At 44.1% G+C, this 27,754-nt stretch overlaps 1 protein-coding gene and 1 long non-coding RNA gene across 5 annotated transcripts in view; one reads left to right on the top strand and one right to left on the bottom strand.

Annotated features, from left to right (window-relative positions):
* Positions 1-27,754, bottom strand: part of PLXNA1 (plexin A1) — a 343,514-nt gene that overhangs the window by 297,132 nt on the left and 18,628 nt on the right. The window lies entirely within an intron of this gene.
* Positions 13,059-14,224, top strand: LOC309526116. Its single transcript, XR_014216678.1, has 3 exons — positions 13,059-13,164; positions 13,289-13,384; positions 13,897-14,224. It is a non-coding gene; the product is annotated as an uncharacterized lncRNA (long non-coding RNA).

The following is a 27,754-nucleotide window of genomic DNA, read 5'->3' as shown; positions in this document are numbered from 1 at the left end:
TCTGTGCCTGGAAAGGTCTTTCAGGGCCATAGCTGTCAACTTTTCCCTTTTCTTGCGAAGAATCCTATTCGGAATCAGGGAATTTCCCTTTAAAAAAGGGAAATGTTGACAGCTATGCTCAGGATACACAACCTGTGGTGGCTCATCAGTCTAGTTCACTTCCCCAGACTGAGTCTCCTGGTTCCAGTCCCTGAGTCTCTGGCATTTAAGTGCAAGATCATAGAACTGCAGAGTTGGAAGGGATCACAAGGGTAATATAGTCCAACCCCCTGCAATGCAGTAATCTTTTGACCAATGTGGGGCTCAAACCCATGACTCTGAGATTAAGAGTCTTGTGTTCTACCAACGGAGATGATCCTTTCTTTGTGTTTTCTCTTCCCCCACCCCCACCCCTTGGAACGGGGCTCTTCCTAGAGTTCTGAGTCCATCTTTTCTGTTTCTCTTCTGAGGAAACCCAGTCCCTCCGCTTCCGCAAGAAAACAGAACCCTGGGATGCCAGAGACCTGGGTTCCTTACACAGGGGGCTCCTCTGTCATAATGGAGTTTTGTGGCAGGCGGGAAAGTCTGTCCCAGATTATTCTGGCTGACTGATTTCCATCAAGTTGGTTTGTAACACCTTGATTGAGCTAAGTAGCTAATCTTATCCCTACAAGCAGCAGGGTGCAGATTGCCAAGCACCAAGGAAAGCTTAACAACTCAATTGCACTGCCTAAATAATAGCACTTCCATTATTAATATCAGAGTAATGAACCACAGGTACGTTACAGGTACCCTTCAAGATTGTTCCGAAGACAGGCAGCCTCACGCATAGAGAGGCAATTTGCAAGGACAGGATCTCCTCTTCCTTAACTCATTGAGAAAGCTACTACTTGAAAAGGTAGTAGCTTTTCAAGCCTTTTCAAGTAATAGCTTTCTCAGTGAACGAAGGTAAAGGACCTCTGGATGGTTAAGTCCAGTCAAAGGCGACTATGGGGTGTGGCACTCATCTCACTTCAGGCCAAGGGAGCCAGCGCTTGTCCACAGACAGCTTTCTGGGTCATGTGGCCAGCATGCCTAAACCACTTCTGGTGCAATGGGACATCGTGACAGAAGCCAGAGTGCACAGAAATGCCATTTACCTACTTGCCGCAGTGGTACCTATTTATCTACTTGCACTGGTGTGCAATCGAACTGCTAGGTTGGCAGAAGCTGGGACAGAGCAATGGCAGCTCACCCCATCACAAAGATTCAAACCACCGACCTTCCGATCGGCAAGCTCAAGACGCTCAGTGGTTTAGACCACAGCACCACCTGTGTCCCTCTGCTAGGTTGGCAGAACCTACTTGAACAACTGAAAGAAGGAACTCTATTAGCCTTCATAATGATCCTGGGAATGGGGTGGGGGGCTACTGGCACTACTAAACTTCACACCTGAAAAAATTCCCTCTTCTATTGCCAACTACTAAACCAAAGGGAATCCTTGCACATTTAGCACATAGCTGGAAGGGGCCTTGCGGGCCATCAAATCCAAGGCATCTCTCAGTGCTGGAAACCCAGAGCCAGGATGTCCCCAACACATGGCTGCCCAGCCTCTGCTGAAAGGCCTCCAGGGAAGCAGAGCCCACCACCACCTGGTTGGTTCCATTGGTTGGTTCCATTGCTGAACTTTCCTTACTGTTAAAATACTTCTTCCAATGGTCTCTGATATAGGGTGAGGAGTCCAATGGGTGTGCCGCCTTCTGTCACAGTGCTGCATTTGCGGAAAATTATGTGTGATTATCTTGCTGAGACAATGCAGTTATTACAAGCACAGATCCCCATGCCCACCTCTAGCCTCTGCTAAGGCCACATGACAATCTATATTGCAATGCACTCACAAGATGCCCTGGTGGTAGCACAAAAGCTTCTGGTACCAACTGGCTGAGTTGCCTTAATATTACTGGGTAGGGTGGGCAGGCAGAAGGTCACTGGCCACCAAGGGTTGGAAGCCTGAACAGGTCTTGCCAGTCTTCACCAGCCTAGTGTTTTCCAGTTGTTTTGGACTCTCAATTTCCACCACTCCCATCCTGGCTGAAGCTGGTGACAGTTGTACTGGAGGGCTGGTCTAAAAAGAAGGGGGAAAGGCCAGATAGAGGGCCCTGAGAAAGAGAAAAGTTAGGTGGGAAAGAGAATGGACAGAGGGGAAAGCTGAATATGGAGCTGTAAGAGACAGAGAGAGATAAGGAAGTCTGAAGTTCATAATTTGATTTGAAATAGCAGCCAGTTTTTTAGCTGCAGGCCTCTCGTCCCTCTTTACTAGCTCAGGTGACTGAAGTTATTTTCTACCAAATCACAGTTAATCCTTTTGTCATTAACGTGGCTGTCACAAAATTCCATCTGAAAACTGCGCCAGCGCCTTGGTAGCTCAGGCCCACATGCGGAGTTCTCTAAAGAGTTTGCTGCTCTCATCTCCATCCCACCTCCAGGTGGTCAGTCCCAACAGCTACTAGGATTTTAATGAGCCTTCCAGGCCTGCCTCTGGCAACCAGATGCTCCTTGACAGGGTCTTGATATGTCAAATCACAACATTATAACACATTCATCCTAACAATCTCTTGCATTCTGTGCATTTTAGTTCCCTTTTAATGCACTGCTCTAGATAGGCCACATGCACAGTCGTCCCAAGGCACATGAAGTGGTGTTACAAGTCCCTTATGATTATAAACCAGCACAGACTCTGATCCGTTTGGTGAAGATTGCAATTGCAAAAACTCCCTCCTCCATATATATATATATATATATATATATATATGCAGGTTTTGGTGTCTTCGGGTGTCTTCCCGTGTAAGAGTCGGGGTGTCTGTGCGACGTTTCGACGAGGTCTCACACGTCATCTTCAGGCTGGTGCTTTCGGCTTCTTGTTACTGGAACAGAGCTCTGTCGCACAGACACCCCGACTCTTACACGGGAAGACACCCGAAGACACCAAAACCTGCATTCCTATACCCGTGAAAATCTACGAAAGCATATATATATATATATATATATATGCTTTCGTAGATTTTCACGGGTACAGGAATGCAGGTTTTGGTGTCTTCGGGTGTCTTCCCGTGTAAGAGTCGGGGTGTCTGTGCGACGTTTCGACGAGGTCTCACTCGTCATCTTCAGGCTGGTGCTTTCGGCTTCTTGTTACTGGAACAGAGCAGAGTCTGGTGTTTGAGTTCCTATAAATACTGTTGAGGGGTGTGGTGTATAGCCTCCAACGTTCTGGGCAGAGAGGAAGTTCCTAGATTAGTGTGCCTTTTCTTCTTTTGTTCCTTAATTACTTGAGGGATATCTTGGGTGATTTCATGAGTGATATTCTGAATATCACTGGGTGGGTCATTAAGTGTAGATTAGTTGCTAAAGCTTTCGTGTCTTGACCTCTTGAGCTTGTGAAGAGTTTTTCTGAGAAGATGGCTGTGCTGCATTTAGTTGTGCTCTGGCTTGGCTTCTTGTATAGGGGCGAGCTATGGTTTTGTGCCTTGTGCCAGCCAGATCTGTGTAGGGATTGCAGGGGGGTGCAGCATCCGGAGGTGCCACTATAGTTTGGTTACTGGATGGAGTCTGTAATATGTCTGTGGAGAGGGTCTGGGTTTGGGTTTTGACACCAGAACCAGAGGCACACAGAACGCCGTCACCAATCAACCACACCAGACCCAAACCCAGACCCTCTCCACAGACATATTACAGACTCCATCCAGTAACCAAACTATAGTGGCACCTCCGGATGCTGCACCCCCCTGCAATCCCTACACAGATCTGGCTGGCACAAGGCACAAAACCATAGCTCGCCCCTATACAAGAAGCCAAGCCAGAGCACAACTAAATGCAGCACAGCCATCTTCTCAGAAAAACTCTTCACAAGCTCAAGAGGTCAAGACACGAAAGCTTTAGCAACTAATCTACACTTAATGACCCACCCAGTGATATTCAGAATATCACTCATGAAATCACCCAAGATATCCCTCAAGTAATTAAGGAACAAAAGAAGAAAAGGCACACTAATCTAGGAACTTCCTCTCTGCCCAGAACGTTGGAGGCTATACACCACACCCCTCAACAGTATTTATAGGAACTCAAACACCAGACTCTGCTCTGTTCCAGTAACAAGAAGCCGAAAGCACCAGCCTGAAGATGACGAGTGAGACCTCGTCGAAACGTCGCACAGACACCCCGACTCTTACACGGGAAGACACCCGAAGACACCAAAACCTGCATATATATATATATATATATATATAGCTTGCTAACTTTTGTTATGGTAAAAGTTTGTCAGAAGCTTCATTCACAGCACTTCAAATATTCACACAGCTTTAAAACATTCAAAACAAAAAAGGCAGCTGATCCACAGCAACAGCATTTTGCTTTCATTTGGCTTCCAACTACAAACCTCAGACTAATGCTCCTGAGTCCTCTATTACACATTGCCCCTTACATCCCACCCCCCCATCCCGCCCAATTCTGATGGCCTGGCAACCTGCCACAGGGCTGTTGTAACCCAGCAATTTGGAATCACAGTTTTACAGCCCGGTTAAAACTGAGGCTCCTGATCACAAAGAATTTGCAGTCTAAACCAGACCCTACAAATAATGGCAATAAACTGCAGAAAGGAAGGAGGGAGCAAGAGCAAAGGAAGATGCTAGATTAAGCAAATGAGATGCGGGAGATCGATGTCATGCAAATAGAGCTATAGATAAATACTGCTGAAGGGAAGCAATGTTCCCTTGGCAGAACTTGCCAGATCGCCTTTTTAATGTATTTGTAGTCTATCACTGTTTATATTTGAAGGCAGAGTTATAAAAGCAGGAGTAAATAACCCCACAGAAGGAGGCTGAGATCAGGACCAAAAAAGAGGAAGGCGGCCACTGTACAGAAACAACCACAGACAGCAGATTTCTTTTTAGGGAAAGAAGGGGAAACAGGAAGACAAGGAAAAGAAAACAAGACAGAATATAGCCAGGGCTATGTGAATGCAGGGTTTTCATGTGTTTGCCACAGAAGATGGAATTATTAAAAACTTTAGCTTTCATTGATCACCCCCACCCCTCAATTCCTAGCTCTCAAGGTTGCAGAGTAGAGCATGATGATTCTCAGAAACAGGCTGGGCAGAGATCCCAGTGGTAAACTGATGAGGCTCCACTCTTCTCCTGTCTCCCACTCCTGCAAATCTGTAAGCCGCTGACTCTTGCTTTCCCTGTATTTCTCTACCTTTCTGGTCTGCTACTTGAAAACAGAAATAGGTGCATCAGTCAGTTTCAGGCCTTCTGATCCTAAAAAGTCCACACTCTAGCCTTTACAACTTGATGCCCCAACTAAAGCCAGAGCCCTTCAGAATACACAAGAAGTATCAGAACAAAAACACCACCTTTACAGAGACCTCATTTATGCATAACTCTAAGCCAAACCATGGCTTAGCATGAGTGAACAAGCATATGCAGGCTTCCAGGCAGATCATGGTAGTTTTCCTCCTTCTCTGGTTGTTCTGCTCATTCCCTCTGTTGAGGTAAACCAAAGTTTGGTTTGGCATGTCGTCCAAACCTGGGTTTGTGGTTTATCTCTCCCAGAACAAACCTTGGTTATGGGTCATGGTTTGTATGCAAAAAGCTAAACCACAACTCTAGGTCCAGACAACATGCAAAGCCAAGCCATGGCTGGAGAAGGAGCAAAGCAGCTGTGACCTCCTCTCCAGGAGCCTGTGCATTGGCTCATTCACACAAAGCCATAGTTTGGTTTAGTGTTACCTGTGAAGCAGGCCAAAGTTTGTCATTTCACCCCCACTCCTCACTCTTAACACTCCAGTGCATAATTACAGTGAAATATAGGGTAAAGTTTTATTAGGAAAAGCAGATACCAAGAATAAAGTGAAGGAACAAACTGCAACATAGAATAAAAGCACTGGCCATTTTCAGACTGTCAGTTCTGAGGTGTCACCTTTCAGGATACCAGCTGCTGTTACAGCATCTCTCATCTTATAGCTAATGATCGTCCAATACAGAAAGCAACCCAGCTTCTCTGCCCAAATGTGTGTAGCCCAGCAAGATTCCACCACCACAAACCTTTGAGCTGGTTGCATCATTTTAGTGCCTTTACATTTCCGCTCCGACACACATTTCAATGCTCAGCACAGGCTAATACACTACAAAGAACCAAGAGGCCTCCCTGGGAGTCATGGGATGCAAAGTGCACCACCACCCAATGTCAAGGGGCAGGGAGGAGGCAAGGCTACACTTTACAACATTTCCTGCTGTTCCATAAGCTCTTTTTCTCATTTCACCTGCATTTTATTGGTATGGAAGATGGCAGCCTCACCCTCCTCCAGGCCTCTTATTAAAGAGCAGGTTGCTACAACCCGAGATTGCATCACTATTAATGGCTACCTAAAGCCATCAAAAATTGATTGAAAGAAAACAGGGGAAGGCTGATATTATTTTGTTGCATTTAAATCCAGCATGATTTGGGCTGCCCAGGTCTGGATCATATTAAGTGGAAGATGAGGCTCTGCAGTGATTGAATGATGGAGAAGGCTCTGTATTAGAGCTCAGGGACAGCTGGCCAATCCAATTTGGCTTCCTGCTCATAAAACACCAAGGCCCATACAAGTGCCTTGCTGTCACAGCAAGTGGTTTCCTACCCCCCTCCTGCTGCCAGTTTTTAAAGATGAAAGAGCAAGCAGAACACTTTAAATATTAACCTAGACCCTCTCAAAATGGACACAGCCCCAATACACAGGGCCTTGGTCCTGTGAGTAATAATAACCATGAGTTATTACACTGTACTTTGAAATGACACTTTTTATGAAACACTGAGGGGCACCTAACAAGGTGAGTGGCTTGGAAAACAAAATTCTTATTTTGTGTGTGTGGAGCAGCGTTCAGAGTCCTCTCAATTATTCCCTCATCATAACTACTATGTATAAGGCACTCTACTGGAATGCTAGTCCCAGTCCTAAAAGGTTTACAAACTTTTTAAAGAAAAAGATGGAAGAAGACACCTCCCAGAAAGAAGCAAGACTGTACTGTACTTCAAAATGACTCTTTTTATAGAAGACTAAGGGGCATCTAGCAGAGGCAAGTTGCTTGCTAAACAAATTTCTTATTCATTCCAATTTGTGGAAATTAAAGTAGAAAAAATTCATGCATGAACACAATTCATATTTTAGTACGTTTACATCTCATCTTCCTTCCACTACGGAACACAAGGCAGCTTACATGTGGTATTCAGGTCTCCCACCCAGACCCAAACCTGCTTCGCTTCAACAAGGTGGCTGCATCACATGCCCTTGGAATCTGAGATTTTTGTGTCAAAGACAGGAGAGCAAAATCCGAAACCACAACCCCCAGTCTTATTCTACTGGGCACATGTATGTGGACCAGTCCTCAGTCATTGTCCCCCCTCCACCCCAATCACTGGCTTCTCCCCCACTGTGTATCATGCACAGGACTTGCATGCCAGTCCCAGTTCTAAAAGGTTTGCAAACTTAAAAGAAGAAGATGGAGGTAGGCACCACCCAGAAAGAAACAGCAGCCTTATTCTACCTTGAGCATGACAATCTGAACCTGGCAAAACTCCTACTGGCTAGCATGGCCTTCAGCAGTCATTGCCTCCCCCCACCCAGCTATGCTTAACGCAGGAAGCATCATTCCCACTCGCCAGCTAGCAGAGTGTGCTTGCCAACAGGAAGTGAATTCTCTTACACAAACATGGCCACCATGGTTACAGGACTTTGCAAACTCTCTAGGCAGACGCCTTGGAGCTTAGCCCAGGTTTGAAATGAACTGCGTTATATATTTCTCCCCCCCCCCTCAAAAGGGGGGGGGAATAAATAAATAAAAGTTCGCCTGGAGCAGCCCCACTCAGCATGTTAATGCCGATTCAGAGACCAAGGCAAAGAGGCCTAAAAATACATTCCATTATTCTAACCGGACAAAAAAAGTAAACAGTGCCAAACTTCCTAAGGGGGAGCGAGGAGGAGGGAGGTCTCCTCTGCAATGACTCAGACAGCAAAAATACAATGCGACGCAGTGGCACGTCCAGAGGCAGAGGAAAGCAATGCAAAAAAACCCCCAAAAGCACTAAAGGCTGCCAGCTGCCTTGAGAATGTTTGTCGTATGTACCTTTGCTTGACTCACATATGTGCAGCAGGAAACTTGACATCAGCTGGAAATCTGGCCTAACAGCCACATTGCCGACAGATCCAAATCATCCCCCTTTTATCCCAAGCTGGAAAGGAAATTTGCTAACAGCTCCACCTTTAAAAGTGGCCAAGAGACCCTTATTGTTTCAAACTCTGGTCACAGCTGCTCTGTGAACTACACTGGGCTGGAACCTCTGCCTGGCTGGCTGCAGCCAATGCACACAAACTTCAAAAGAGCCTTTCATTGTAAAGCCGCTTGCCTGCATCCCAATCGCTGTCTAGTAAAGGTGGTGGAAAAGGCTGCTCCTCCCCCTTTAGAGTCAAGAGATGCCAGAAAAAGGTCAGGATGTCTTGTGATTTTTGAAGCAGCACTGACTAGTTCAGCGGAGATGTAATGTTTTCCAACCTCTTGACCATGGTTAAGAGATCTGGAGTGCCTCTCAGACTCGTGCCCACCCCACCCCACCCCACCTCGCACAGTCCTACTCCCTTGTCCCACTTCAACTCCTCCCTTTCCCTTCTCAGCAATAATTATATCTGCACTAAACCAGTACTGGAAGCCCTAGTTAGAAGTAGGTTTCAAAGGCTGGTTGAAATCTAGCTATGGATTTGGCAATCGTAGATTTGGCTCACACTCATTAACAATACTATGAAATTTGCAGTGGCATAAACAAACGTACTGGTTTCTCAGATAATACCAATTGGGAGGTACCAGTGTAAGATCTCTGAAAACGATTTTAATTAGCAAAGTGAGGCACCATCAGTTACAAAACATTTTCAATTCAAAACCTTGGCAAGTAATAGATTTAGAATGGGGGGGGGGAGAGATTCCAACAATTCTTCCAATCGTTACGTCAGTGCAACCTTTTCAGCTTACCAAATGGAATGACCCCCCCCTACCTTCCATGTACTGTTCTGGGGGTTCTCTTGGCCCACCAAGAGCCTTTGGGGGGCACACTGGCAGGAATAGGGGGGGGCCCATTGTGCAAGCAGAAGTCCTTGAGCAGAGCTTCCACTGATAGATAAATCACCATGGGTGGGATTCACCCTTCCATTTAGTCTGAAAAGTATTTTCTGTTCCCTTTCTTTCAAATGTGCTCCAATTTATGATTCAGCAACACATTTTCAATGTTCAGATGACACAGCAACCAGGTTTTGAACTCTGAGCTTTCTCTGTGCTTTCTTTCCACTTTGCCCTACAAGACAAGTCTATAGCTGAGTTAGGAAACCTGTGGTCTTAACTCCTATCATCCCTGAGCATTGGCGATGCTGAATGGGGCTGATAAGAACTGGAATCCAATGACATTCGGAGGGCCACACATTCCCCACACTTGAAGGTCTACAGCCCCAAAACGATGAAGTATGAACATCATCGTTGGACAACCTAACAAAGTTCTCCATGAAGGTCCCAACTGGAGGAGGAAGAGAGGACAGAGAGTGAAGAAAGGGCTGTGAATGGAAGGCAGCCTTTTTCCCATTCTCTGGACCCCTGGGAAACTCAACAAACCTGCTGTACCTGGAACTAGGTGTGGAAAGTGCAGCTGAATGGGACACAGCTGTGGGCAGCCTGAGGAAGTAGAACCACTTTGATGTCTGCCCATCAACAGCAAGTCTAGAATGAGAGACTAGGGTGGTGTCTGCTATATCCAAGAATTCTTCTCATTGTGAGATTTTTGTGGGTGAGCTGAGCGTTTGTTTGGATTCTGGGCAACAACCCAGAGGTTGAGAGGGAAAGTGTGTGTCAGAAGGAAAATGAACTGGTATTTATTCATATCTATTAGTAAATTTGTATTAATGTAACATTTCTAGATGTATTTTTGTAATATTTCGTTTAAGTTGTCTGTTGTTGCTTCTGTTTTCTGTACACTGCTTAGATGTATTTTAAATATATCAAGCGGTATAGAAATTAAATAATCCATCAACACTGTACAATGATTTATCTGTCCCATCTCTGCAACAGTGATAACAGCTTAATTAACATTCACTACATTATTATTATTATTATTCCACCATCAGTGTACACAGCACAAGGATATTACATTGTAAATGTAGGTATGTGTGTGGCAAAGGCAAGGGTAATAGCCCAGCAGGAGGAATAGAAGCAAATGTAAAAGGGGGTGGATTTAAGCAGTTGCACATTCTTAGGCTTCATCTTTTCTTCACATGAAGATCAAGGGGTAAAAGGGTCAATAGAAAAGCCATGTGTTATTTTGAACAAAGATGTAATAAAAAACAAGATTTCATAGGGATGTGATCTCTCTTCCTCTACAATTCTGCACATAGAGTTTCACAATGAAGCATAGAAGGGAGCCAGCTCACCACCATATATTCTGAATATTAAAAAAATCTTCACGCTGCATGCAGAAAGTCACTTTTAATCTGGTGAGTGATCACTTCAGAGACAGAGAGCAGCATTTCTGGACTCTGATTACAGAGGCAAGAAAAAGAACATGATGCTATGACCTTAGCTATTCCTGATACCAATGTTTAGGTCACATATGTACATAACGACTAATTAATAATATAGTACATTAGAGTGCAAAATGCTTATTAATAACACCTATCCCAACCAACTTTACAACAATTTTGTGATGTGGGTCACTAGTGCCATTACAATATGATAAATGGGGAGTTAAGATGTAGAGAGAAGGATCTGTTCAAAATGACTAATGAGTATATGTTTGAACTGCAAGTAATTTCAAAGCCTTCTGGTTCCAAGGCCTACATTGAAGCACGCTAGCTCTCTGAAGAAAAAGACCATGAAAATGAGCCATAAGTGAAACCTTGGGCTTCACATCTGCTTCCTAATCTCTGAGCATCTCTGCAACTCTAAAGCTGCTTTACTCATTTCTCCTAGTCTTCTAGAAGCATAAGTAGGCGCTAAGAGAGAGAGAGAGAGAGAGAGAGAGAGAGAGAGAGAGACAGAGACAGAGAGGGAGAGAATTACTAATAAACAATTTAAGTCACCCTGCTTTGTAACTCAGAAACCCACACGCCTACTAAAAATTCAGATCAGCAAAGAAGTATAATTCCTCTGATATAAACAGCAGTGTTCCTTATTTAAAAGAACAAAATAATTCAATGTCCCGATTTTCTAGTGTAAATTAAGTCATGCAGAAAACTCCTAGGTATCTTGACAGGCTGGCCTGGTGTCAAATGTAGACAGACTGCCCTGTAAGACACTCCCATTTCAGAGATATTTGATTTTCTTATATTATTGTTTTAAATAAAAATAGTAAAAATAACTTGACCCCATGTCAAAGTTTTAACTCCACTCATTACAAGCATGTGATTTCATATGGTCCAACCTACCTTCCAACACTTGCCTACCTAGCACATTAACAACAAGACTTTCAACAGGAGCACAAGTTTTTATTATCTTGTCCTCCGTGTGAAGATAATTCACAGTAGGCCTGATTGTTTCAGGTATCTACCAGAGACATAATATTCCTTATGGCACTGCTTATTTAACCACAAGTCTTGCTATAACTCGTCCTTTCATTACAGATACTAATGACATCTAAATGCATGACAGCATTAATTTAAAAGTCTTTTCAAGATATTCCAAAAGCTTAAAATATACATTGTGAGTAACTTATGAGTCCCCAAAACTAAAAGTCCAAGAACACATTTAAATTGTAGGGGAGGGGTCTGGCTGTCTGGCTCGTGATGTTAACTTGGGGAACCAGCAATTCAGAAAATACTTGCCTACATGTAAATTCATTAACCCAGTCAACCAAATGGCCCATCTACAGACTTATCAGACAGAAACAAACTGAATCAATATTTTCAGGGAATGGACTCAAACCAGGATCCAAAGAAACCTAAACAATGGGCACATGGCCTTTGGTTTGGACTCAGTCTGATCTTTATGTTTCCCTCCCCTTGTGGTTTTGATCTATGGGCTACTTTTAAAATGAGGTTGCATTTTAAATTGCATTTAACCTGTATTTTAAGTTGGTACAGTAAATTGTTTTTACTGTAATTTTACTGGTGTTAGCCGCCCTGAGCCCAGCTCTGACTGGGGAGGGAGGGGTATAAATAAAATTTATTATTATTATTGACTGTGATTCACTGGGTGTTTGTGCCAATTACAACTAAGGTACTGTTCTGAAAGAAATTTAGGTTGCATCCACACCTTCTGCTTCTATTACAGTGGTACCTCAGGTTAAGTTCCGGAGGTCCGTTCTTAACCTGAAACTGTTCTTAACCTGAAGCACCACTTTAGCTAATGGGGACTCTTGCTGCCGCCGCGCCAACGGAACACGATTTCTGTTCTCATCCTGAAGCAAAGTTCTTAACCCGAGGTACTATTTCTGGGTTAGCGGAGTCTGTAACCTGAATTGTATGTAACCCGAGGTACCACTGTAGTGCAACAGAAAGAGTGGATGACATTGTTCGCTGTTGCAAAGAACTAGCTCCCACCAATATTGTTCTATTCACAATAGACATGACAACCACACAATGTGGTTCAATAGCTGTCTCAGAAGCACCGCACCATCTGGAAGCACCCAAAGTGATGATCATAAGTTAGATTGCTATTTCTACTGAATGCAGGGATAGGGAACAGTGGCATTCTAGATGATGCTGGACTACAATTCCCATCATCCTTGACTATTGGTCATGTTGGTTGGGGCTGATGGGAATTGTAGTCCAGCCACATTTTCCCCGCTGCTAATTAATGGGACCTAGAAACAGTAAGAAGGAAGTAGAAGAAACAAGGCATGGACTAGGGTTATACCACCTGCTAAGACCCACAATGGTGGTTATTCCACAGAGCACAACTCATGGACACTTCACATGCCACCTTGATATAGAATTTAGTATATAAGGCCACTAGGATACAGTGCTCCATCTTGACTTATTACTATGGCATTGCATGCTGGAACTTGTAGTCTCATCTCCACAGACAGCACCTGTGGTCTAATGATAACAGGAACAGAGGTGTCAGATGGCTGGATTTATGGAGGCCTTGGGCTTCTGCTTATCAAACAATGCAGCACCAGTACAAGCAAAGTTTTATAGTCCAGGTAATGAACAACAGGTTTTGAGAGTAGGGTTTGGAAAGACAAACTGTTTGAGTTGAAAGAAAAGTCATTCTGCAGCATTTTAAAAGGGCATGCAGTAAAGTATCCTAATCTTCTACATTATCAGAGAAACAATGAGGCCCATTAGATTAACAAGAGGCAGCAGGAAAGGAATGACTCTCCAGACTGAAAAGAGAACAGATATTGAATGAAGACAGCACAGGTAATCATACATAAACACACACAGGCAGAGAGAGAGAGAGAGAGAGAGAGAGAGAGAGAGAGAGAAATGGGCAGAAAACAACCAACACTTATAGCACACCACCTCAAATTAGGACCAGAAGCCTCTTTAAATAAGGGTTCTGTTAATAACATGGCAGTAAATTAACTAGTACCCAAAGGCTTTCTTCCTCACCAGATGGTTCCCTGAGACTCTTGTGCATTATGGCAACTAAACAAGATTTCAAATTGTGGTTAAAAGCAAACTTTGTTTAATATTAATTATGATTTAAGTTAGTGTCAACATCACCCTGGTTAAGCCCAGGACAAATTTGCAAGAGAAGGCGGACTAGCTGGAGAGTCTCTGGCCCTCTGCTCATCTATTAAGCATATACGCAGGCATGAAAGTATTGTGTTTGTTAGGACTTCTTTGGTCATACAGTCAAACAACATCAGTGTAATATGGGCATATGCACCTGCTAATTATTATAACTAATCAATTATTTTCATTGGCAGACCAGTAGTAATATCACTGATCTGGTAAGATGAGTCAGCTACACCAGTGGCAGCAGCATGGCCCAGTAAAAGGGAAAAAGATAAGTGTGCAGTTTCTACCCTCAACATAAATTCATCCAAGGACAACAGAAGGACTGTAACTCACAATCTCATTAGCTGCCAAGCCACAGACTATGAGGTCCTCTGAAATCTTTATTATTTATTTGATTGGCAAGCTATATAGTTATTGGTTAACAAGCCCTGAGAGAGAGTCTTCAGGATGCTCATCTTCCTACTACAAAAGTCTTAATAAATAAACAATCTGCCAGAGTTCCTTCTGACAGACAAGTTAAGAAATATATGAGCCATGTTAGAAAGCTGTGTGTGTGTGTAGAACAAAGCCAGGGTATTTGACAAGAACTTTCCTACTGACAGCTATTCTGTTTGGACAAGAGAATTCCTTGCAGTTTCGGTCTGAACTGAAATCTTTTCCCTCTGCGTAAAAAACACACACATTCCACAGTTCGAGAGCTTCCCAGAGGAACTCACCCTCTCACTTTTTAGTCACACGATCAGCAGAGAGCCTCTCCTCCACTTCACCTTTAGTGTTCCCTACCTAATTCCCAAAGCCTCTTGCAGAGTTTCCGTAGGCCAGAGCTGGGGGAAGGGGTGGCGGAAAGAGGGACTGGACAGGCAACTCAGCAGTGTCCCTTTCCGTGCTCAGCGAGGAGGAACAAAAAAAGCATGAGAAGGGAAGGTGATCCAATAAAATAGGCTGTGACAAAGAAGAAGTCCCTCACCCCACTCTATCACAAAGAGAGGCTTCAGTTACCTAACAAATGTCCCCGCTCCTAGACTATTCTTTCTAATATTATAGATTGTATCTACTATTCCCTCTATACACAAATGTTCAGTTGGAAATCTTCAGTAACAAGCCTGTTCTCTCACCCGATTCAGGCAACTCAGCACCGATCTCAGCCCACTTGCAGCTTCACCAAGAAGGCCTTGCCCTTCATCAGGCAGAAGTTTATTATCCTCATGAACAGCTTAAATACAGTACCAGAATGTTGAACGCCAAATTGTTTCTGTACTTGATGTTGCTAGCCACAGGGGCGGGGAACATTTGGCTCTCTAACTCCCATCAGTCAGCAGAGTCAACGTTCAGCGATGATGAGAATTGTCGTTCAACAAGATCTGGAGCGCAACAGGCTCCCATTCCCGGTATTAAATAGTTTGGGGATGCCTCCTACGGGAAGTAACTGCCCCCACGTGTATTTTTAACTTATGATAAATAATCCATCTCTTGCAAGTCCAGTGCGGGTGAACGGCCTCAATCTTCCAACCAAGACAGAAACCCTTTTTTTAAAAAGGTGAATAATTAAAGTCGATTTTTGTGCACATAATATACTTGAACTCTTCACCTTCCAACCATCTTCCAGCCTTTATATCCTAATGCAGAGATGGGCTACTTCTGGGCTGGATCATCAGGCCCAATATTTCCACAATTTCACTTGTAAGAAGAAAATAAAATAGGAGCTATTTCGTGGTATAATGTTACTTGTCTGTTTGGGATTTTTCATATAAATGTCAATATCAGTACAGAATATGCTTGACCACATAACTGTGATGCCCTTAGTATTATTATGTAGCAAGGAAACGGACTGCACCAAAGGGTTGAGTCACACAGCAAAAAAAACTCTTTAAAACCCCATTGCAATATGTCTGGGAAATCCCAGACATGTCCTCTTTTGCCGGGGGGGGGGGGGGAGGAGAGGACGACATTTACATTTTAAAGGAAATATCCAGGATTTGGGGGGCTTTGTTTATTTATTTTTGGTGGGTTTTTTGGCTTGGGCAGCTCGGGCTCGGACGGCGCAGGTGGCTCTGCATGCCACAGCCTCTGCCAGCCCGAGCTGGGAAAAGAGGTGTGCAGGCATGATCGCGGCGGCTCCGCGCATCCGCCCAGCTTGGGCTGGCAGCAGCTCAGGCTGTCCTCTTTTTTGCTTTTCAAGATATAGCAACCCTACCAAATTGTTGTCTGGAGAACAGAGCAGGCCCAGTGAATCAAGAAGCTGGCTAGATCTGCTCTCAATTGTATAAGTGGTTTGTGGCTTCCTAAAATCCACTTATTCCCAAGAAATTCTTTCTAAGCACCACATTAGCAGACAAGGTACAGCTGAAGTAGTATAGCTGGGCAGCCACACTAGTCCTTCTAGATCAGGGGTCAGTAACCTTTTTCAGCTGTAGGCCAGCCCACCATTACAGTCTCTAGCTAAGAGAAGGGTTTGATCCTAAGTTTCCCACAGCCAAACCCAAACCTCTAGCCACTAGACTGTTCCAACTCTCACAGAACTGAAAAATACGCACTCACACACCAAGACTGCCAATTCCAGTTTTTTAAGGAAAAGTATATGGCATCCAGGAAGCTTGAATAATTCTACCTAGACAAAAATGAGATTGAGAAAAAGGCATACAAATAATGGGACTTAATAGACACATGACATCAGGCCACTTGATCTTCCTTGCTATCCTCAAAATCAGGAGGTGAGAAGACTTCAAGGCCTGCAGGATCTATTTTGTTTTCTACTGGAATCCTAAGATCCATCAAGCAGAAGCAAAAGATACAGGCTTTGGTTATCAAACTATGAGTCCAGGAATCTGTGAATACTAGAAGTGAATGCAACTCACAGTCACTGCACAGAAAAACCAACTCCTAGTGATTCCCACAACTGTTGCTGCTGTTAAACAACTAGGAATAAGAAATCACTGAGATAATGGGGAATTTTGGCTATGGACTAGGTATTCCTCCTATATGTCTCCCAAGGTGTCTGAATATGAATGGGTGCTAGTCAAGTAAACACACATCTCCTGATTTCCCTCTGCCGCCAAACACATACATAGACCCCTGCTTTCCATATTCCTTTGCTCCTCCTCCAACCACTGCCATCAACAGACTGCAGAATATTTATAGCAGAGCATTTTAAGCAAGGGGTAGTTTTATATCATGGGAAAGTGACGTTTTTATTGGGCCAGTAAGAATGAACTGATAATTAAAGCAATGGTTGCATTTGCCTATCTTGCAAATGTGTATAGATTACAGATATGAAGCATCTAGATTTAGGCAATTCATGCAGAAGCTCCTGCCATTGGTCATTTTAAGAATCATCATTTTCCTGTGGCTTAAAAGACTTACTGGGTATGTACTATAGATTTTATTTCAGAGCCGATACTAGGTTTGGTGGGATGCTTTGTCTTCATGCCTTATACTTTGTTGTCCTATGAGATAAGTAATCTGCTTTATATTATACTTAAGTAAATTTCAGCTGCAATGGCAAAAGCTGACTGCAGAATGCAAGGAATCATTAAGATACAGTACAGGCTATGCCCTAAGAGATTGTATCTCATGAGGCATCGGGCCTGCTTGCCAAGACATGCTGTACCTATGTATACACACACAGCCGATCTATAGAGGCAGCTTGCCTGAATGCCCCTTGGGAAGACAGCAGATGAAAAACAGGCAGCTGTGGTGCAGGAAGAAGTTTTTGGCACTGCAATCTGCACGGCATACAGCAAGCCTGCTCTCTGAATGTACCCTCCACTCCGGCTCCTTTGCGAGCATCTTCAGCCTTGACCTTTTGCCAAACAGCTGGGCTGCTATAACCTCTCTAGCAGCGGGGTACGGTCTCCAAACTAGGGCAGAGCCAGCATTCCTCCCCACCCCATCCTCCGGTCCTTCCTTCAACAGGACTTTGCTTTGCTGAAGTCTGACAGGAGAACAAGGGCAAGCGTTGGGCACCTTGTGACACAAATCATACCCCAAACATCTGTCAGAAGCAATCACCATCTTCCTGTCATTTCCAGTTCCTTCAAACATGCAACAAAGAAAATGGGGGCAGGGAGGGAGGATGGCTGGAAGGCAGAACAACAGCTAGCAAGCATCGCTATCACCGGTCATGCTTAAAGAATGGAAAACAGTGCCTCCACTGATTAGAAGCAGAGGGGTTCTCTTTCTATACTAAGGTACACTAAGAGGTTACCTACGTTATTAATTCAGCTGTTATTCCAAAATGACCTCCCCTCTTTGCCTAGCTGGCCTCTGCAGGAAATGCCAGGGTCTTCTACTGAAGCATACATATGCAAACCACACGGTCTTGTTTACTAGTCTACCAGGTCACTGTGCTAGTTGTGAAGCAGCTCTGGCTAGGTTTATGGATTCAGTACATGCCTATATACACACAGGAGTGTTGCAGTCTTGGCCTTGTTTATTTGCTTCATTTAAAATGCCGGCATTTTTTTGTGTTGGCCTTGTTTATTTGCTTCATTTAAAATGCCGGCATTTTGTTCGTGTGTGTTAATTTTTTTCCCCTTACATGTTAGCTGCCTTTATAAAGACAAAGCAGGGTATAGCATTTTGAAATAACTGAGAGAAATAAGCAGTGAAAGAGGCCCTGCTTATCTGGGGCATGCTTCCTCACATAAGTTATTCAAGGGCACTTCTTACTTACATCTCAAGATTCCCCTTAACTGTGCAAATATCATCTTAATATAACTAAATATTAAATGAAATGGTATAATGGTATTTTATGTGATTCCATCCTTGGTATGCTTATCAGACGGAATAGGACTGCAACCAAAAACCCTCACAAAAGAATGCAAAATGATGAGTTCACAATCCTGCCCACATAGTGAATTTACACACCAGCAGAGATATCATAGCAGGCTGTGCTAGAGGAATCCCTCTGCCAGTTTTATACCACCAGCACAAGGGGTAAAAATGGGTGACCTTGGTGAAAATCGCTGTTCCCCATCTTTTAAAGGCAAGCGATTAATGGTTACATGTGGCATGGTTCAAATGGGAAAACTTCTTGTAAGCCACCTGCTTCAGATGAAGAATGGCCTTCAGGAGAACAATATCTACTTTTTGAACTGAAGGTTTGGGATCTGGGAGGCAAACTGTGCCTGCACACTTTCTTTCTTTCTTTCTTTCTTTCTTTCTTTTTTCAGTGGCATGCTTGGCTGATGCATAATCTGGCACAGTTCCAAGGTCTGGAATCAGATCGTGAAGGAACAAGGAAAATCTCAGGAAGCACCACAACACAAAGCTGTCCCTGGAGAAGTCAGATCCCCACAGCATGGCGGAGGCTGGGAATCTGAACAGGGCCCTGCCATTCCATTCAAGCTCACAGGCAATGGAATTTCAACTAGTTGTGATATTAACCTCTTCTAGCGCCTGCAGGCTGTCGCTCTTGATGCGAACAAGTAAAAAGTGCGGAGGGGGAGGGGGAGAGAGGCAGTCTTAGGAATGCTCTGGCTCATTCTTTGTGCTCAAGCAACTTAGCTTATTATTTCTTTTGGCCCTGTGAGGATTTTGAGTGCCTCGCACCACCCCAGATCAACAAACGGACATATTTTAGGCCTTCCATCACTCCCATCCCAGTAAAATCACTGCAGTTACCCAACCAAAACAAAAAACAAAAACTCAACCATCCTGAGGGATATTTATTAATCATCTCCATGGAGTGGTGGTATTTTATAAGCCTGTATACGTTTCTAGCTAGCATTTCAGAGACGCTGTTTATACTGCAGTTGCTTTTTCCTAACAAAATCCAGGTTTATGGTTACCATGGGTTCTATCAGTGGGGGGGGGAGTGGGGGTTTCTCAGCACTCAAAAACCATCTCAGCCATCAAATACAGTGGTGCCCCGCAAGACGAATGCCTCGCAATACAAAAAACTCGCTAGACGAAAGGTTTTTCCGTTCGCGATTTGCCTCGCAAGACGAATTTCCCCTATGGGCTTGCTTCGCAAGATGAAAACGTCTCGCGACTTTTTTTCTTTGACTAAAAACAAAGACATGTTTTGTTTATAAAGTTAATTTATTTTCCCTTAAATTTTTGAACTGCTCTTTACAGTATGTGTGACTTTAAAGAGCAGTTAATAAACTGTTGTTGTACCAAATTTGGCTTTGTTTGGACTTTTTTTGACCATAGGAACGCATTAATTGATTTTCAGTGCATTCCTATGGGATTTCGTGCTTCGCAAGACGAAAAATTCGCTAGACGACAAAAATTGCGGAACGAATTAATTTCGTCTTGCGGGGCACCACTGTATACCATTTAGCAATTAGCAGATGTGGAAAAATGGTAAAACAAGGGACTTTACATCACTGAGCTGGGCAAAAAAAAGAGAGCTACCAGCAGCACTACATATATAAGCAGAAAGACGTCAACTACAGTCAATAGGGGCATGGCCTGAAGGCACATGATGCAACCATCTTGCTGAAGTTAAGCAGGTTTAGATCTGGTCACAGCACAGATGGGGAACAACCTAAGAACCCTATCAACACCACCATCTTCAGCTCCATCATGGAGGAAATGCTGGCTATAAATACAGCAATAAATGAAATACAGGCAATTCCCAAGTGAAAAACAACTGTGTTCCCCTTCCAAATATCAGTTGCTTGCCCTCCTTTATAGATAACCACCAGAGATATGCTGGGCACAGGAAGGGATCAGCTACAGCCCAGCTGGTTCTGCTCCCATTTCCCAGCTTGCCTCTGCAGCATTCACCGGTCCCTACCATAACAACCCTGCTAGAGGAGTCAATATCCCAAAGGCCCAAGCCATTCTGAACTGTTCTCATAAGCAGTTCATCTCCACTGTCAGCCTTGGTTTGGAAAGGTCAGAAAAAGAATGGGATGCTTAAGAAAGTCAAGAGAAGTCTAGGCTTGAACCTGCCATGCATGGTCAAAAATCTGCATAGAAACAGCTGCAATATGGTTCACAAAATCCAGGTTTTGTTTTTACATGGCACATTACATTGATCCCAATGAAGTTTGCTTCTAGTTAAGTGCACTTACCGATTTGAAGCATACCAAAATTGCTGTATACCAGGTGTGTAGCAATTTAATTGATGATGATGGTGATAGTAGTAGTAGTAGTAGTAGTAGTAGTAATAATAATAATAATAATAATAATAATAGCGAAGAGGCACAGCCATTAATCATTTTTATCTTTATCATTTTTTAAGACTTTGGAACAGCAACATCGCTTTCATTGACCCCATTCCCCAAAAGGTGGTGCCCAACTGGCTGAGTTCGCTGCCACTCTGGCTCATGAGAAATGATTGAAATGGAGGGGGATCCATTTTGGTTGTATACTTCTCAGTCCACCTGTAGCCCAACACCAAGCAAGGCCATGCCCAGGTTACACTGAGATGGAGGCATCTCTCCCTTCTTTCCCCCTCATCTTCAGCAGTAAGCTACTGCTACGGTTCCTCCAAGCAAGATGTGCTACTCACCACATCAGCCTGGTCTCCAGGTAAGGACCATGAGAGTGAGTTGAGGTGGATGGATGTGGAAGGCAGGGTTTCCTTGGAGCTGCCCTTCCATAGAATATAAGAAAGTTGGAGGCAAATGAGAGTAACCATGACAGTGCAGTGGAAGGGTAGGGAAACAGCCATGACAGTATGGGGAGGGGGAGGTCACCAGGAGGGCATCTTCTCCAGGGTCCCCTCAAACTTGGCAGTACAGCAGCATCACAAGACAACCAGTTTGGTTCTTTTTAGCTCTCTTCTAAACATTTCAGAGAACAAACTGCTGCTGCATTTCGCAGAAAGGCATATTTTAAGTTCCAGTAAAATAACTCTGTCTCAGTCTGAGATAAGCTTTTCCTCTTCTCCTCAGTTATTACCTGGCCCCTGCATAAAGCACTTCGCTCTGCCTGGTTCCTCTCCCTAGCTTTCCACCCTGTTCTGTTCTGGCTGGAAGCCTGTTCCAGATTTGCCAACGTGCGAGACGCTTCTGCCTGCAGTGAAGGAAGGGCCAAATTTCAAGAGAGCTTGGATCCACTTTTCACTTCAAAGTTCCAAGCCCCACAATGTAGCAAAAGTTTTTAATTGCCTAAGGAGGAGCTAGCCTGGGAAAGCTGGAAGCAGTGAGATAACCGGAGTCTCGCTGAACCGCAGAAAAGGAGGGGGGGAGGGAGGGAGGGAAAAAATGTCTGAAAGTCTTCCAACAGAAACAAAACAAAGGGAAGGGAAACTATTTTTCAAGAGTGTGACACAGGCCTCTTTTTCACTCAGGCACCAAAGGGCCAAGAGTAGCCAATAAAAGCAGACATGCACACAGGAATCCAAGTGAAGCCCAGCAAATGCCATGTATACGGACTGGCTTCCATAGGAATGCAAAGGCCATGGGGGAAATGGACCCAATACATCTGTGTTCTTAAAGGAAGACCACAAGCAGCCCTCCCAAGATCTCATGAAACTCAAGGTGCTTTAAAACAGGGTGAACGTTTATGGTTCACAAATCAGTTCCGATTAAAAGATACTGCTATCTCTAGGATCAGAATGTAAGAAGAGTCCTGCCAGATCAGGCCAAAGGTCCATTAAGTCCATCACCTTGTTTCTAGCTATGCCCAAAAAATTGTCCCTGGGAGGGAAGCTCACCATCAGGGCTCAAAAGTGACAGCCCTCTCCTGCTTTTCTTGCTCCCCTGCAACTAGTATTCACTGACATGCTGCCTCTGGCCCTGGAGGTAGCGTGGAACCATCATACTAAAAAAACCATTTAAAGTCAGTGCCACCCCCTATACAACTTGCAGCAATGAATTTCATGAATTATGATGCAACTCTCAAATGTCCCCCCAAGTCCCCACTTGAAACTAGATCCTCTGCACCAGGGATGGGCAACCAGTAGCCCTTCGGATATTGGTGAACTACAATTCCCATCATCCCTAATCATGGGCCATGCTGGCTGAGGCTAATGGGAGTTGTAGTGCAACAGCATCCAGAGGGCAACAGGTTCCCCATACCTGCTCTACACACACACAAACACCCCTGCCTGCTTTTGTGCAAACTGCCATTAACTCCCTTAGAATTTCTACACAGCCTTCACTTCCTGGTCTCCTCCACACACAAAATTAACCCCCTACCACTCTGGGGGGAACCAGAGAACTGGTGGAAAGAGCGATAACCTTCCCTTGCTAATGGACAATTTTAATTTCCATGCCGCAATCAAAAGTTTTTTAAAAGGCAGTCTGATTGCTCCCCAGGCTTTTGGATTATATTATCCTTATCACAAGGGAGACCAAAGCAAGTGGCATCAATTCAACAACGGCCACTGCAGTCTCTGGCAATAAGAATTAGGGAAGCTGAATCCCACTCCTGGAAGGCAGAGCTAAAGAAGAGACGGCCAATGCACTCTCTAAGCCCTAGAAGCTACTTTTAATGTGACTTAAAATAAGCACAGAAGCTGAATCAAGCAAAGATCATTAAGGTGTAAATTCAGCCCATTTCACGTTGCATCACCACATAACGTGTTTATTGAAATGTTCATAACTGCTACAGGCCACACGTAGTCACATACTATCAAGGCAGCCTAAATGACGGAACTTGGCTCCTTCAACACAAAACATGGATTGCATTTAAAGTGGGGAAGCTTCTTAATGTAGCTCCAAGCATATTTGCAACATCTTGATTACGTGGCTTTTGGCAAATACTGAAGACACACCTCTTTATCCCAGCTTTTGACACTTGAGTTGAGTGTTTTTAGGACCCACCTTATTTTTGTGTTGCAAGTTGTTTTTAACTGTTTTTAACGTTGTGTTTTAATTGCTGTGACCTGCCCCTTAGGGTGAAGGGTGTGTTAATAAAAACAATGCACACTGTTTTCCACAGCAAGCATATGAAGATGGGACAGCATACGTGTGTAAACGGGCATCTTTAAATACACCTGCACAATCATAGGAGGAGCCACTCGTACGTGTCATCCACATATTACGCCAGCCACAGACAACACCACACCAATACTGGTGGTGGTCATGCAGCTAAACGTTTGCCCTACAAACCATTGATCTGTTCTCATTAACAAAGGTGGCTGTGACCCAGTCACTGGATTCCACTGGACTGTGTGGCCCTGTCACAGCACACTGTGATCCCCTGAACAAGGAGGCTCTGTGGATAGTGAGCTTATGGGACGTCTGCTTCATGAGACTCTGGCACCAATTTTCTGCAAGCCACAACACTTATTTGTTTCCTCAGTTTTCCCAACAGCCTCTTGACTGTCTTAAACTTTGTCGTGTTTTTCAAAGCCGCCTTTACCAGTGACAAGTGGGAGCTGGTATGCAATTAAAAATATATACACTGTACAATTACGAACCATGTATTTTTGAATGCTCACATATTTCCACAAACCGAAAGGAAGCCACAAGTTATCACGTCCTTCAATCAATAAAGTGTGGGGAAAGCATCCTGGGGCCGGGATTGTCCCACATTATATCAGTCTGGGCTCAGCCAAGGGCCTCATTGCCAAAAGAAGACAGCTCTGCGGCTTGCGCAAGAGAAGTTTAAAATACTAACATGCACACAAAATTTAACACTTCCTATTTTGGAAAAAGTTCCACCAATCCCTGATATGTTTCGCTGCCTCTTTTCTCCCCCCTCAGTTTTGCTGGAGGCACTGGCCTGAAAAACAGGTTTTTGGCTTTCTGAGAGAACGTCTTGCTTGTTCTCCCATCGGAGGTGGCAACCCCATTTTTGAAACATCAGGGATGGAAACAACAATGTCACCGAAGAACAGGTCAAGTCAACAGAGCTCCCAGCAGTGCTTTGAGGATCAGAGCCTAAAGCGCTCGAAGCAAAAAGTCTTGTTTATATGCCTGCACTTCTAGGAATGAAAATGACTAAGGTAGGGGGAATGACATGCAGAGGAGTGAAAAATGTACCATAGTAACTCAAGAGGATTTCACAGGGAGAGCTATTCCTAGACAAAGTGTCTCTCAACCTTTTCACTATAACATCTTGACATTATACATTTAATAATTTAATACACGTAAGCTGAAATCCTATGCAACCTTACTCAGAAGTAAGATCCAGTGGGGCAGTGGTGAGAGCTACAGATACAAGATGGGATTTCTCCGGCCTCTATGTGGAGAGATGGAGGGAACATTGGGTACATGTTGATGGGGGCAGTGAGGTGGCTTGGAAGTTGAACAGAATACATTCCAGAAGTCTGTTCTACTTCCAAAATGTTTGGAAACCAATGTGCAGCTTCTGATTGGCTGCAGGAAGTTCCTGCAGCCAATCGGAAACCGTGTAAGCTGCGTTGGATGTTCGGCTTCCAAAAATAGTTCGCAAACCAGAACAGTCACTTCCGGGTTTGCAGCGTTCGGGAGCGAAAACATTCAAGAACTAAGCTATTTGAAAACCAAGGTATGATTGTACCTGATCATGCGTTTCTTGGGGAGGACACTAGGGGCTTGGGGGGAGGTGGAGGGGGAGCCCAACCCACCACACCACTGTCCAGTTGTATGCAGTCTCCAACCCATTGATCAGTACATTTGGTCCTAGGGGCAGTAAGTTTGCTCACCCCCGTGAGTAAAGCTTCATAGGCACAGTGCTTTTTTCTGGGGGGGGGGGGAGACACATGCCCCTAAACATTTTGTGAATCAAAGTTTGGCCTCATTGAGGGGCAATATTTCAATATGAGTAGGAAAATGAGAGTACCCGCTAAACATTTATTTTAGAAAAAAAGCACTGCATAGACAGATTAACATTTCTCTCTCCTTCCTTCAGTTAATCAGTGGAGCTTTGCTTGATGGACGACAAGTAAAGATTTTGGACTCCGGTCTCTTAAAGGACCTTCTGAACAATACAAACATGCATCATCTTCCCCGTCCTAATAGAAAGATGACTGCAGGTAAGTAGCTCAAGGATTGTTTCTTTCCTCGTATCCTAAGCTGGCAGAATCACAATGCACCATTCCCTCCAACCACAAAAGCCAGGGATAATTGAAGCTGTCAATGTTCAACAGAAATAAACTTCAATGCTCCTTTAAATCTTGATCTTAAACACTACTGATGGAACTTGAACTTCTTTAAAAGCCATTTTTATGTCTGTTACATTCCCTCTCCCCTGACTTATTCTACAAAAGATTAGAGGTGGCATCCATTTATTCATTTTATACGAGCTAACAGTTTACTTCACGGTCCTCCCAAAGGCACCTTCACCAAGATTCTGCAATATGCAAATGTTTCTACATGCAATTGACTTAAAACCAGAGTTAATCAAGTAACACATTTTAATCCCCTGACAATCCTAGAGCCATCCCTTTATTGTCAAGGGGACTGCTCCCTTGGAAATGTAAGTATGTGTTGTGGGACCAGCCAGATATGACAGATGCAGTCACATTTCTTTGTTCATGCGTCTGCCTGCAAGGTAGTGTAATGCAGCAAGGTCGCGTAATAAGATAAACTTTTCCCTCCCCTCTCATCTCATTGCACTGCCTTGCTGCAGGTACAGTATTTCCCAGTCCAGCAGCGGTGTTGGAAGTAAGCCGAGTTAAGGAGAAAAGTGCCTGGGAAAACAGAGGGTGGGTCCTAGTATGTAATGCCAAACCCGTGGTTTGAAGTTGGCTTGCTTAGCAAACAACCATCATTTGTTTTAAATCAGCATTTCTGGTTCACACATGTAACACTAAGCCAACATTCTTCGAAAATGAAAGTGACCTCGGCAGAAGTCCTCCTATCGCTTTGGGAAGGATTCAACTTCCTGCTAAGGCGATCACTCCCTCAAGGCAATCATTTTGGTTTGCCAGATGGAATGAGCCCCTCTCCCCCCCCCCCAATGCTATTCCAAGTGTTTGCCTAACAAACCCCCAGAGCCAATTTCATGGGGTATTGTGGGGGGAGCCCCATTGCACAAGTCTTTATACAGGGCTTCTACTGACAGGACTCATTAGTTGAATCCCGCCCTTTCCCCAGGCTTGCTGAGGTTCACCCACATAGTGCTAAACCGTAGTTTAGAGTTACGTGCAATTAGTTTTTAGCTGTTAGGATTTAGCTTCACAAACCTATTTTCTTGTTTAAAAAATGAGAGTGTGAATGCTTTAGAACAAAATCCTGTTGGCCGTTACTTGGGAGTAAGCCCCTTTGAACTCAGTGGGACTTACTTCTGATTGGGCATTCAGCATCTTGCAGGACCGTTTTCTAAAGAGCCCAGTAAGGCACAGTGGGCCTAGGCGATAGTGAAGTCAGCTCAGATTCTATGTTTAGTTCACTGTCTCTGAATCGTATGAAAACAAGCCTCTCCCATTGTGGAGGACAGCTCTGCTTTAGTGAACTCCTAAGAAAACATGAATCACTCAACACTTATCAGTTCAAAACACCCGTGCAATTAACAAGACTTCTTTTTTTCCTATGGTATAATTATATACATTTTAATGCAATTACCACCCCTGTATTTTGTACATTAAACAGTAGGCAACCAAAGGAAGACAGAGGCACTTTATTTTTCTTGGCTGAGCATTCCTGAAAAATAATAATATATTGCAAAACTGACTTGCCTGGTGATGCCGTCTCTACAAGATTTTTTAAAAGAAAATAAAAAAATACGAGGTGAGGAGGAGAACAAGACAGAACGATGCTAAAAAAAGAATTAAAATGCAAAAAAAAGGCCCACATTTCTCCGCTGCTATAGGAAAAGTTATGGCTTGTGCAGGATGCCACATACACCAGCAACTGGGCCCTAGCAACCTCAGCACCTGTGTCAAATCCACCTCCCTCCAACCCTGCCCCCAACAGCCACTGAAAAGTAAAAGCAAATAAATAAAACAAATGACCGTCAGTCAGTTCCCCCAGTCCCTGAAGCCGAGGTCATTAGGCAGATTAAAGTTCCCAAGCTTTGGCCAGAGGCACAGTTAGCAAAGTGCAGTTAAAGTGCCCAAATTGGATTACTACTTCTCCTCGGTCTCAGTGCCAACTTGGCCAGCAGATTGGATGTGTGAGATAGGAAAAGCGGGGCGGGGGGGGAGTGGGGGGGAGGGAGTGCCCACAGGCTGCTCTGCAAGCTGTCAGCCTTAGCAAAGTGGGCTCCTGCAAGAGC

The sequence above is a fragment of the Podarcis vaucheri genome, assembly GCF_965113315.1.
Source record: "Podarcis vaucheri genome assembly, chromosome: 2".
In the NCBI taxonomy this organism is placed as follows: domain Eukaryota; kingdom Metazoa; phylum Chordata; class Lepidosauria; order Squamata; family Lacertidae; genus Podarcis; species Podarcis vaucheri.
Note: the sequence above shows the minus strand (reverse complement) of the source record. Positions and strands in the feature narration are given on the sequence as shown.